This window comes from Rhagoletis zephyria, unplaced genomic scaffold (assembly GCF_001687245.7).
Source record: "Rhagoletis zephyria isolate East Lansing unplaced genomic scaffold, Rhagoletis_zephyria_1.1 Rzeph_scaffold_05416, whole genome shotgun sequence".
In the NCBI taxonomy this organism is placed as follows: Eukaryota; Metazoa; Arthropoda; class Insecta; order Diptera; family Tephritidae; genus Rhagoletis; species Rhagoletis zephyria.
The window spans coordinates 2,518-16,003 of NW_016162499.1; the positions used below are offsets into that span (position 1 = coordinate 2,518).

Consider the following 13,486-nt stretch of genomic DNA (forward strand, 5'->3'; position numbering starts at 1 on the left):
ATCTCGCAGAAGTGGGAAGTGAAGAAGAAAGACTGTTACAACTGCGGAACTCTAGGTCATGAAAGTGATGAATGTCCGATGAAAAGTCAAGGTCCAAAGTGTTTTAATTGCGGAGAGCATGGACACATTGAAATGTTTGAGAAAGGCCAAGGAAACAAAGCAATCCAATATAGTAACGTATAAAGTCTACAGACGATACATGAAAACTGTTTTAATTTGTGGTCGAGAAATTGAAGCACTTGTTGATACAGGCAGTGATCTAACATTGATGTGTCCAGATGAATATGTGAAGATTGGGTCCCCGATGTTGAAATCTTCAGAAGTGCGTTTCTCTGGGTTAGGGTCACCGGCACATGATGTAACTGGGGAATTTGACACGGAAGTAGTCATATATGGACATATTTTTCCGATTCAAATCAGAGTCACTTCTAATGACATTGCAAGACATTGTCTTTTGATTGGAAATGATTTCCTGGTACGAAGAAACTTTCATGCCAAACAGGGTGTGATTTATATAGATAAAGATGATGACGAGGTTGCTGAAATTTTTCAAATTGATGCTTATAATGAGAAAGATGAAGGTTGGTTGATCTTTCCCATATAGAAGACCATGGAGTTAAATCTGAAGTGGAGAAAATAGTCAACGAGTATAAGCCGAAACAAAAGGTTGATACGACGGTGAGTATGAGATTAGTGCTTAAAGACAACGAACCTGTATACCAGAAGGCGAGGAGATTATCCCCTGCAGAAAGAGATATCGTAAACAAGCAAGTTGAAGAGTGGTAGAGCCAAGGCATAGTAAGACCTTCGACATCTGATTACGCCAGTCCGATAGTTCTGGCTAAAAAGAAAGATGGCTCCCATCGACTTTGCATAGATTTAGATTGTTGAATCGAAAAATTGTAAGGGATCGATTTCCCTTGCCTTTAATTGAGGATCAACTGGATGGACTTCAAAGATCAAAAATATTCAGCACACTGGACTTGAAGAATGGGTTCTTTCATGTGAAAGTAGTCGAGGAAAGTGTGAAATACACCGCATTTATTATTCCGGATGGACAGTTTGAGTTCTTGAGAGTTCCTTTTGGACTGTGTAACTCGCCATCTGTATTTCAGAGCCATTTTTAGAGCTTTTAAATAAAATATTATCTCACATTTGGGGGCTCGTCCGGGAAAAGCGTTTGTGTGTACTACGAAAAGCGTTTAAAGACGAGGAGAGGAACTAACGACGGAAGGCGCTCCAAGACGAAGAGGTCTTCGAAGACGAAATTCCTATAAAGACATAAAGGCAATTTAGAACGAAGCTTACAGAAGACAGGAAGAACCATTTTTAATCATAAAATTCCAACAGCATTGCATCAGTTGAGGGAAAAAGCAAAGGAAGTCGGGTTAGCTATGGGCGGCACTAAGGCCGAAATTATTGCACGTCTCATGGAATATGACCCGAGTGGTAGTTGGTTGCATTGCGGCGACGAAGACGGCGAAGGCGCGGCTTCTGTACTTGTACCTACAATCAATGACGACGAAAGACGTGGCTGCGAATTGGAACTTCAACGGGGTCAGCAGGAAATTGAGTTTGGAAGGCGTGAGAGGGAGCTTCTGAAACGAGAGCTTGAACTAGCTCGTCGTGAAGTCGAGTTCCTGCGAGCCAGTAAAAGTGGAAGCAGACCAGAGGACTTGGATCCTTCGGCAGTTTTTCGTGAAGGCATGCTAGAGGAGCAACGTATTTCAACACAAAGCTTACGATCAACATCAAAGATGAGTATTAAAACATTAGGTGAGCTCATCAGCGATTTTAATGGATCACCTGACCATTTCAACGTTTGGAAGAAGCAATTAGTTTTCTTAAAGTCAGCACAGTGAGGACGAGATAAAAACTTTGATTTGTATGAAACTGAAGGGAAAAGCATTTGAGTGGCTTCATTCAAAAGCTGAACATTTGGAAATGACCTTTAGTGATTTACTATCTGATATTGAGCGAATGTATAAGCCGAAAACAAGCAAAATCGAGCAACGAAAGAAATTTGAAAATCGTGTATGGAGGAAAGACGAACCGTTCAGGGAATATGCTCACGATAAAATCGTGATTGGTAACCGCATCCCTATTACAGATGATGACATGTTGGAATACCTTATAGAAGGAATACCGGATCGTACTCTTTGCAATCAAGCACGTATGCAGCAGTTCTTAACAGTGGAATCTCTAATAGAAGCGTTCGACATAATTCTATTAAAGGAGTCATCGGTTTTAACACAATCTAGCGCTGTTAGGATGACGAAACATAAAACTACTGAAAGTATCAAAGATAATTCTGATGCCAGTATCTCGCAGAAGTGGGAAGTGAAGAAGAAAAACTGTTACAACTGCGGAACTCTAGGTCATGAAAGTGATGAATGTCCGATGAAAAGTCAAGGTCCAAAGTGTTTTAATTGCGGAGAGCATGGACACATTGAAATGTTTGAGAAAGGCCAAGGAAACAAAGCAATCCAATATAGTAACGTATAAAGTCTACAGACGATACATGAAAACTGTTTTAATTTGTGGTCGAGAAATTGAAGCACTTGTTGATACAGGCAGTGATCTAACATTGATGTGTCCAGATGAATATGTGAAGATTGGGTCCCCGATGTTGAAATCTTCAGAAGTGCGTTTCTCTGGGTTAGGGTCACCGGCACATGATGTAACTGGGGAATTTGACACGGAAGTAGTCATATATGGACATATTTTTCCGATTCAAATCAGAGTCACTTCTAATGACATTGCAAGACATTGTCTTTTGATTGGAAATGATTTCCTGGTACGAAGAAACTTTCATGCCAAACAGGGTGTGATTTATATAGATAAAGATGATGACGAGGTTGCTGAAATTTTTCAAATTGATGCTTATAATGAGAAAGATGAAGGTTGGTTGATCTTTCCCATATAGAAGACCATGGAGTTAAATCTGAAGTGGAGAAAATAGTCAACGAGTATAAGCCGAAACAAAAGGTTGATACGACGGTGAGTATGAGATTAGTGCTTAAAGACAACGAACCTGTATACCAGAAGGCGAGGAGATTATCCCCTGCAGAAAGAGATATCGTAAACAAGCAAGTTGAAGAGTGGTAGAGCCAAGGCATAGTAAGACCTTCGACATCTGATTACGCCAGTCCGATAGTTCTGGCTAAAAAGAAAGATGGCTCCCATCGACTTTGCATAGATTTAGATTGTTGAATCGAAAAATTGTAAGGGATCGATTTCCCTTGCCTTTAATTGAGGATCAACTGGATGGACTTCAAAGATCAAAAATATTCAGCACACTGGACTTGAAGAATGGGTTCTTTCATGTGAAAGTAGTCGAGGAAAGTGTGAAATACACCGCATTTATTATTCCGGATGGACAGTTTGAGTTCTTGAGAGTTCCTTTTGGACTGTGTAACTCGCCATCTGTATTTCAGAGCCATTTTTAGAGAAGCAATCCGCGAGGGCGTTGTATTGACCTACATGGATGATTTGATAGTTATTTCGGAAGACGTAACTGAAGGTTTGCTAAGGTTGAGAAAGGTATTTCACATAGCATCTAATGCGGGCTTAATCATCAATTTTAAGAAGTGTAATTTTTTTACGAGTCGCGTTGAGTTTTTGGGTCATATTATCGAAGACGGTATGGTAAGGCCCTCAGAAACAAAAATTTAAGCTGTAAAATGTTTTCAAGAGCCAACGAACGTAAGACAAGTTCAGGCTTTTCTTGGATTAAATGGATACTTCAGGAAATTTATCCCAGATTACTCGAGAATCGCTCGACCTGTATCAAATCTTTTGAGAGCCAATGTTAAATTTCAATTTGATTTTGGAGAAAGACAAGCTGTGGAATCATTGAAAAACTATCTCACTAGTCAACCTGTGCTTAGCATTTATAGAGTTGGTCAGTGTTGCCATTTTAGCCGTTTTCCGGCTAGATTTAGCCGGTTGCGACAGCAAACAGCCGGAAAAAATTCGATTCAGCCGGCAGCCGATTTGTTAGCCGTTTTGCAAAAAAATTAGCCGTTTTTAGCCGATTTTGCTCTTCGCCTTATTTTATTAAAATTCAAATATACAAGTTTTTATTTTTACAAATTTATTGCTCCAAAATCTATTAGAAATGGCTAGCCTTATCTCTGAGAAAACTTTCATGTCGGACTGTGTTATATAAAATTGTAAAACAATCAGATAGTGAGCCGATTTCAATGTTTTTTTTATAAGCGAGTGACCCAAATACACATAAACTGGGACGCGTAATTTTAGCAGATTAAACAGTTACAAGTTTTGCTGAAATTTTTCAGAATTTTCATAATTTTTACACCAAGTGTGAAATTTGTTTGTAGTATATGTTGTTTGTTAAGTAATGAGCTACATATTCATAAAAAATAATAAATATTTAATAGAATAAAGAAAAACAGGCAAACCTTGCTTCAATTTCGCGTCCCAGTTTCATAAAATTTTTGCTATGAATGTCTTAAATTTAAGTTTTATTCGCTACACTTAGAAAATAAAAGAGCACGAGTTTCAATGTGGAGCAAAACTCTCTGGGAAGACAATACATGGTGCAAACATACTTTTTAAATTTTATAAAATGAAACTGCAGTAGTTTTCATCTTATGTGAATAATTCTTGTGACAAATACATAGTTTCGTGCTTATATTTTTGTATATATATTTTAAGCAGCACCACATCTTTATCAGAAAATTCCGAGATTCCAAAAATTGGTAACGTTACAAGTTGCAGGGCATCATTTTAACTCGACATCTTTCCTGTTCCACGGATAATGGTACATGTTTCAGAGGTTTAAAGATATTTTGCGTCAGCAATTTGTCATCAAACTACGTACCCTATCTTGGAAAAGCAAAAAACTATATTCGAACGTTTGCTCAGGTGTACCGAATTCTGGCAGTTTGGAAACTTGCAACGCTTTTAATATTTTCATCCAACTTCACTAACTTCAAATTTTTTTTACTTTTTCAAGAAACAAATTTTTCTGCTAGTGAATCTGGTGGCATGATTTTAGTTAAATGTCATAAACTTGTTAAAAGTGAAGTAGTCGGCAACAACAACGAATGCCAATAAATTAAACTACTTTCTGCTTTCACAGCTTTACGTGTTCATTTCTCAAAAAAAAATCCCCTCCCACTAAGCAAAAGTGCCATACTTTCAGCTAATATAGCCATTTTGCGGGACAAAAAGCAACATACTGAAAATGATCCAATATTTATAAGAAGGCAAAATTGTTTAATAGAAACGAAAATGCCATACGTTTGTAATTTATCTCTGTTTTTATATTTAAGTAAAACAAACATGACTTCTGATGTAAAGCTTAGCTACGTATAACGACAGTTTCCTTTGTTAAACAAAAATAAAGTGGTGTTCAGCTTAGCTACGTATAATCTTTATTAACCAAAAAAAATTCAATGGATTTACTAGTCTTTCTAATCGTAATTTGAGTATTTAAAAAAAATTTATTCTAGTTGAAACATTTTAGCCGTTTTTAGTCGTTTTTAACCGACTTCCAAAAAAGGAGGAGGTTCGTCGGAATATTTTTTTTTTTTTTTTTTTTTTATGTATGTTACCGCATAACTTTGGACCATGTCAACCGATTTCGATAATTTTTGCATCGGAAAGGTAGTGTCTCAGAGGTGGTCCCATACTAATCTGGTTCAGATCCGATCAGCGGATTATGAGATATATATATATATATATTTTTTTTTATATGAGAGTTGAAGTCGGTTTTTTTTTTGCTAAAAATTACTTGTTTTAGTCCAATCTAGCCGGTCGCCCTGAAAAGTTCTGGCAACACTGGAGTTGGTGCTGAAACTGAGCTTCACACAGATGCATCTAAGGACGGATATGGGGCAATTTTACTGCAACAAGATGCTGAGGATGGATTGATGCACCCTATATATTTTGCAAGTGGAAAGACAACTGAAGCTGAAGAGAAGTATCCTAGCTATGAATTAGAAGTTTTAGCGATCATTAGAGCCTTACGTAGATTCCGTGTATACCTATTAGGCATCAAATTTAAGATTGTGATGGATTGCAAAGCGTTTACAATGACCATGCAGAAGAAGGACCTCTGTGTGAGGGTATCACGCTGGGTATTGCTTTTAGAAGAATTTCAGTATACAATCGAACACAGGCCAGGCCGAAGTCTTAAACATGTTGATGCGTTAAGTAGAAATCCGCTTTCGTCATGCTTGATAGTCACGGAGAGTGATGACAGTCTCGTAGCATGGTTAAAGAAACTTCAGCGAGAAGATGTAGATTTAAAACAGAAAATAAAACAAACTGAAGAAGGGGTATGTAGTGGTTACAGTATTTGGAGAGGACTGCTATGCAAAGACGTTGGAGACGAATCACGCGTAGTAGTTTCAAAAGTGATGCAGACGCAGATTATTCGAAATGCACATGAACGAGGACATTTTTCTGTTGGCAAAACTTTGTCATTGATTGAAAATTTTTATTGGATCCCTTGTTTTCGACAAAAAATAGAGAAGGTAATTGAGAGTTGTGTTTCGTGTATTTTAGCTGAGAGAAAGATGGGAAAGCCGGAAATATTTTTGCATCCAATTGATAAAGGAAGTTGTCCTTTCTATACCTTTCACGTTGACCACTTAGGTCCGCTAACTTCAACGAAAAAATCCTATGGCCATGTTTTCGCAGTAATTGAGGCATTTACTAAATTTGTATGGTTGTATGCCACGAAATCAACAGCCACCGCAGAGGTTATTGAAAAGCTTCAGCGGCAGTCAATTAATTTCGCCAACCCAAGACGCACTGTAAGTGACAGGGGGCCAGCTTTAACATCAAAGGAGTTCGCGGCGTATTGTAGTGAAGAAAAGATTCAGCACGTCTTAACAACAACTGGTATTCCCAGGGCAAATGGTCAAATTGAAAGAGTGAACCGAATATTGATTCCTCTGCTGACGAAACTTTCTGCTCCAAAGCCAGGTGAATGGTATCGACATCTAAATACTGTTCAAAAGATCCATTTAGATTGATGTTTGGAGTTGAAGCGAATACTAAGGATGAGCCGCGGTTGTTGGAAATGCTAGAGCAGGAGTGCATTAGTGCTTTTGATGAGGAAAGAAGTGATCTACGACGTCAGGCGCATGAAAGCATTCAGCATCTTCAGGCTGAGAATAGGCGAAATTTTAATAAAGGTAGAAAGAAAGCATCCCGTTATCGTGATTTGGTCGCTATTCGAAGAACGCAGCAGGCACCAGGATCTAAGTTAGCGCACAAGTTTCTTGGCCCTTATCAAATTGTGAAGTGTTTACGAAATGACCGATATGTTGTACGTCGAATTGGTGAGACTGATGGCCCCAAGCAAACATCTACAGCTGCCGATTCTATGAAGGGATGGACATTTGATGACGACGAAGACCTATTTCGAAGTGATGATGAAGAATTCGTAGAAGAGCGAAACCCGCCTAACTAATGAGGTGACATGCACTCGGGTCGAGTACTTGTTCAGGATGGCCGAATGTGGGTTTATGCAAATATCCCTACTTACATATATACTTTAATATTAAATACTTTAATTGACGATAATTGAGTTAGCATATGAAATACAAAGAATCATATGTCAAGATTTCTTTTTCGGAAGACAGACGATTTTCAATAGACGAAGTGCACCCTTTTAAATAAAATATTATCTCACATTACTAAAAAATTTCTTATTATAGCTTAAAATTATTGTAACCAATAGAGGCAAACCCACTGGGAAAATAGGTAAGCACCGTACGAGGTAAGCCATGTTTTCTTTCAGTTTTTAGTACCAAAATTGTCATCATGGCCAATGTCATCTACTAGTAAAGCGCAAAATGAACACCTCCGACGACACATTACGTCAGTTGCAAAATAACGTACAGCCGAAGTTATTTCCAAGCGCCGAACTACTCCGAGCGACAGCTCTGCATTACGCGTAACTTACTTTGTAAAGCGGCTCAGAGGTATGTCTGATACCAAATGTACATTCTTAATTCCTACTTACATAAGGCGGCCACGTCTTAGTTAAAGTAATGGAGATTCGGCAAGGAAGTGGTAAAGACCGCCAGGTGAAGGGCAATACCTTGCCAGCAACTTACACTTCACCCGGCTGTCCTTACCACTTCACTGCCGAATCTCCCTTACTTTAATAAAGACGTGGCCGCCTTATGTAAGTAGGAATTTAAAATGTACATTTGGTATCAGACATACTTCTGAGCCGCTTTAAAAGGAAATTACGTGTAATGCAGAGCAGTCGCTCGGAGTAGTTCGGTGCTTGGAAATAACTTCGGCTGTTCGTTATTTTGCAACTGACAACGTAATGTTTCGCCGGAGGTGTTCATTTTGCGCTTTATTAGTAGATGACATTGGCAATGATGACAAATTTGATACTAAAAACTGAAAGAAAACATGGCTTACCTCGTAAGGTGGTTACCTATTTTCCCAGTGGGAATATGTTGTACAAAAACACATAAACAGAAGTTCACAAAAGTTGATGCAAAACTATTCGTCGATTTAAATAGTTAACTTTTTACTGCGCATGTTTATTTTACGAGGAGGAAGCATCGAAAGCCTAACCCCGGCAGTGTGACACTTTAACCCAAACTAAACTTCCTGTACCGTTTCCCTCCCGGTACCACCGTAAAGGATTTCTTCGTGATTAAAACACTGTGTGACTGATAAGGTTACAGATCTATTCTCTTCTTCTTCTTCTTGTTTGGCGCTGTAACCGCCAAAGCGATTTTGGCCGAGTTCAATAAAGCACGTCAATCGTTTCTCTTCTGTGCCAACTGACGCCAATTGGAAATGCCAAGTGAANGCTTCTGCCATTCAAAAGGGTCGAAAAGTGTTCCCTCCATAATTTGAGAACGATCTGGACATCGGTTACTAGGTCGTCATGGTTGTTCCTACAGGAGTCTTGAAACCCTCCGTAATTCGCTCAACTCCCTGCTAAAAATTTCGGGTGTTTTTTCTGTCGGCCAGAATTTCAAACAATTTTCTCTGCGGCTTCTTGACACTCCTCATCGTACCAGTAATGAGCGGGAAATGTGGTTCCACTGCTCGCGTATGTCGGTTTGTTGAAGAGTGCTCTCTCACAGTAGGTGTGAGAGTCGAGCGACGAATCCAGCGCCCGTCTGTTTTTCGACGTTGAACTTTCCTTGCATTATTGGGGCCATGTTTTTGCCTGCATCGAGGTCATCAATACACTGGAAGTATGCCTTAAGTCTATCACAACTTGCTCGATTTGGTCGATTAACTTCATATTCAAAAACTCTAGTACTAACACTAGGAGCAAAATACACAGAACACACAACAAAATTATCCTTCAAATTAATAGTTTTAGCAATGACAATGTCATGTATTGAATTATACCTCACTCTCTCAAATCTTATATTTTTCCTGAAACCTACCGCAACACCAAATTTATCAATTTATGCTCAGACTTTTGCTCATCATGAGAACAAATTTCATCAAGAGCAACAATATCAACATTATTTTGTTCAATAAAGAAATCTAAAACATCCTTATTAGCCTTTAAACTTTGACAATTAAGCTGCAGAATTCGAATCTTGTCCATCATTATTAATAAAAGAAGCCACAAGCCTATCACTAACACTAGTCTTACATAAATTGCTCATCAACTTCACCAAAGGTTCCTCAGAGTTAATATCAAAATTTTCAACCAAAAGCGCCAAAAGCCTTTCAAATTCAGAAACCTTACTCCATCTTTCACTATTAAAACAAGGATTTATTGTCCCTTTACTTCTACGAATTTGCTTCTGCTGATCAACAATGGGCTGAAAACTCTGATCCTTAACAACTACATTATACCTCCTCCTAGTCAACCTTCAACAATATCATTATTATCCTGCACCTTATCCAAACTACTACCAAGCACCGGAAAAGAACTTTCATAACGGTACAACAGCCTTAAAATTCTCAAAAATCTCCTTATCCGAAAAATCAACTGGAACCTGTCTCAAAACACTATAAGTTTCAACAAAACTTCGTGGTATAAATACTCGTATACCTTTTTCCTTCAAAACCTCATTAACAACACAATCATTAGCAGTACTACCACTTTCAAAAAAAATCGTATACAAAGACTTGCCAATCGCCTTTATATTCTTCATGCCTTTAAAATTATATTTGCGTATTTTTGCAAACAAAAACAAACCATTTTTCATGAATTTATTATCAAAGAAAGGACTCTTCGAAGTATCAGCAAGAACACAAAATTCACCCCTATAAAACTCAGAATATACAGCACTCTTATACACACCCTCATCACTAAAGCCATTCTTACTAATATTACTACCACTGTTAGTATTCTGAGCACAAACATTTTCTTCACAAGACTCCCCATTTATCTGACCACCACTGTTAAAATTCAAGGACACAATATTCTTCCCACTTCCATTAAGCACAACACCATTTTGAAAATTATGTACATCATTCAACATAACCCCAATATCACCAGAAACACTTTCAACACAATCATTTCCAACCTGAGTAGACATTTGACCCCCATTTTGAATCAAACCCTCATCACATGAAACACAAGGCACAAACATATCACCATCTCTTTCATTGAACACAACATTACGCTCTCCAACAACACCATGTACAACATCGCCATTTTGAGCATTATATACACCACTGAACATAACCTCTTTATCACAAGTAATCCCTGCAACTCCACTTTTTCCAACTTGAACGTTCCCAAAACCACCATTTTGAAACAACAACGTCTTATTAAAAGTACCCCTGGGTACAAGCATACCCTGCAAAGCAATCTTTGGTATATCCCTAACCTCACTTAAATCCTCCTCAGAAAAACTATCCCCATTACTAACATCCGCCTTTGCATCCTTTTTTTTCCTAGCTCTCATACACTTCCTTGCTGAAGACCTATGCGCAGAAACCTGCATCATATCCTCCAGCAACCCCTCCTCTATAGACGCCGCAGCGTCCATTTAAATAAAAAACCCAAAAATCACACACTGCCAGGACTCACCTGCAAACAGCAAACAGCTCCTTCCAACTTCTGACTTGCCCTCCTTTTTACAGCTCCAAAATACAAAAAAAAACTAATTAAAATATTAAAATTATAAATTAAATGACTTAAAACAAAAAACTAAAGGCACTGGCCCAATGCAGGCTTGCTTTGCTCGCTTTGCTGACTTTAATTTGCTTTGATTTACTTTAAAAACTTGTTTAGCCGAATGGCGGCTTGGAACGCTGTTAAAGTAACCAGCTGTCTGGTTGAAAAGTCAATGTCTGTTCCCTTAACATTAATAATTATTTACCTAGACAACTAGAAAATTTATCAAAAACTTTTAGATTTATTTTTAAATTAATGCGAATTAATGTTTGTATTTAAAAGAAATGGTAATAATGATACATACATATGTACATATATCTACATTTACTAAAAAATTATAACTTACATAAAAAAGCGATTTACTTGAAGAAAAGAGCTATAAGAAGTTTTTTCCTCTCGTGTAAAATTTGTAAAAGTGGGTTTTGCAACTTTTTACTGTAAGATAACGATATGTTTGTTAAATATAAATATGGGACCAACTAACCATTTGTAAAAAGCCTACAAAACGCTTTCAAATAAAACATTTGCCTATTTCAAACTTTGAGGCGCTTAAAGCAAGTGAAGAAAAGTTGCCATTTGGCCAGCCTTTATACGTTTTAGTATATTCCAAATAATTTTTGACACTTCTCGCAGCGAAGCAAGCAAAACAAGCCTACATTGGGCCAGCACCTTCAGACTTGACTTGCCTTACCTAGAAACTTAAAGGCTCCGTTATGCATACTTGGCATGGCTTGAGAGCTGTCACATAAGAAATCTGTTAAATGAGCCTCGCGTGTAATCGGTTATCGAACGCACAGCACTACATACGTAGAAGTCTGTTGGTTTTTGATTTCTACGTAAAAATGGTATAGCAGTGCATGCAATGCCAAGTATGCATAACAGAGCCTTTAGACGCGATTACTCAGCGTGCCAACTATTACCTTTTCTCTTTGTTTTGATTCTCAGCACTTGTATATGTACACGTAAATTGTAATCGTTTAGCTTGTTTTTTGACCAAAATTACTTAAAAATTACTATTAAAATAAATGTATTTACGCGTTTGAAATTGTGATTGTTTTTATTTAAGTTTCTGTCTTTAATTGAAAGTTTGTTTTTCGATTGCCAAATAAATTACATTTATACAAAAAATACACGTGCTGCTCATTTGCTAGATATACAATTTTCAAGCCAAGGCAAGTCTAAGTCTTGCATAACTGAGCTTTTAGTTGGCTTTGCTTTTGGTTTTAGCTCAATTTAATTTTTAAAAATTTTCTAAAAAAAAGAATCGTTTGAAATAGTGAGGAATACAAATTTTTGATTTGTTTACCAAGCAAATGTTTATTTTTCGGCATTTGCAAATTAAATAAGTTCTCTGCAAGACGGTTCGTTCAAAAAAAAAATACATGGACATGTATGGTATATGGTGTACAGAAATATCCCTTTTCCCTTACAGTCTTATCGGCAACAATGACATTTTTCAAATAAGGCAGATCGGAATATGCGCTCTCTGGGAAGACAGACAATACCTGTAATTATTGTACCATGAGGTAGCGCTTACTTCTGCATACTCAGCTCTATATTTGTATAATTTAGATGATGACACTATTGAAGTAAATGAGCGATATATCGCACGTTAAATAATAGCTGTGATCCAGTACTCCATGAACTTACAGGATTTTACACGAACTTGCAGGAAGTTGCAGGAAAAATGTTCCCGTACTCCAAAATCCTCCAAAATCCTGTAAATGAGAGCAACTTTTGGAGAGTTGTGTAGAGGATGAGTTGCAAGATTTTACCCGAACTTTTTCTTCTGGTAAAATCATGAAAAGTGTCAAGCAATCACTGGTTGACGTTTTTACAGGAAAAATGGTAAGTGTAAGTAATATTGCTGTTTGACAGTTTTTTAGGATTTTTCACGAAAAGTATTGGATCAGAGCTAATAAGTTTGTTCCCTAGCGCAACACGGGGTCCCGCGGATGCCCGAAATAGCCCAGAAATCGTTCCCGTACTCCAGAAAATGGGCATTAGAGAGCGCATGCATTCCACAGTTGCGATCGTAAATGTATTCTTCTTCGTGCCCGGACTTTTTCTCCAGGCAAAAATGGATAAAGTGTCAAAGTGCATATCAGCTGTTTTGTGTTTACAAGTTGCCTGCATTTACTTGGTGCTTTTAAGGAATAGTGAATGGCCTATTGATGTATTTTCAACCTTTATATGAGGTTCTTTCCCTAACAATCCGGACCGGATCCCTTAATTAGAGAATAAGCGAAAAGTTTTCTCTCAAAAATGGAACATAATCCAGAAGTACGGGAACGCAAATAACCACATTTCGTGCCCAGAATTTAAGAAACAGCTTATTCGCGTTGTTTTTGTTTTTTGTCACTTACAGGTCTATTCTTCTTC

At 37.7% G+C, this 13,486-nt stretch overlaps 1 long non-coding RNA gene across 1 annotated transcript in view; it reads right to left on the bottom strand.

Annotated features, from left to right (window-relative positions):
• Positions 1-8,486: 8,486 nt before the first annotated feature.
• The window catches only part of LOC108372070 (uncharacterized), a 12,744-nt gene continuing 7,744 nt past the window's right edge, over positions 8,487-13,486 (bottom strand). Inside the window, exon 3 of the long non-coding RNA XR_001848809.1 lies at positions 8,487-8,502. This is a non-coding gene — a long non-coding RNA (uncharacterized LOC108372070). The remainder of the gene's footprint in view (positions 8,503-13,486) is intronic.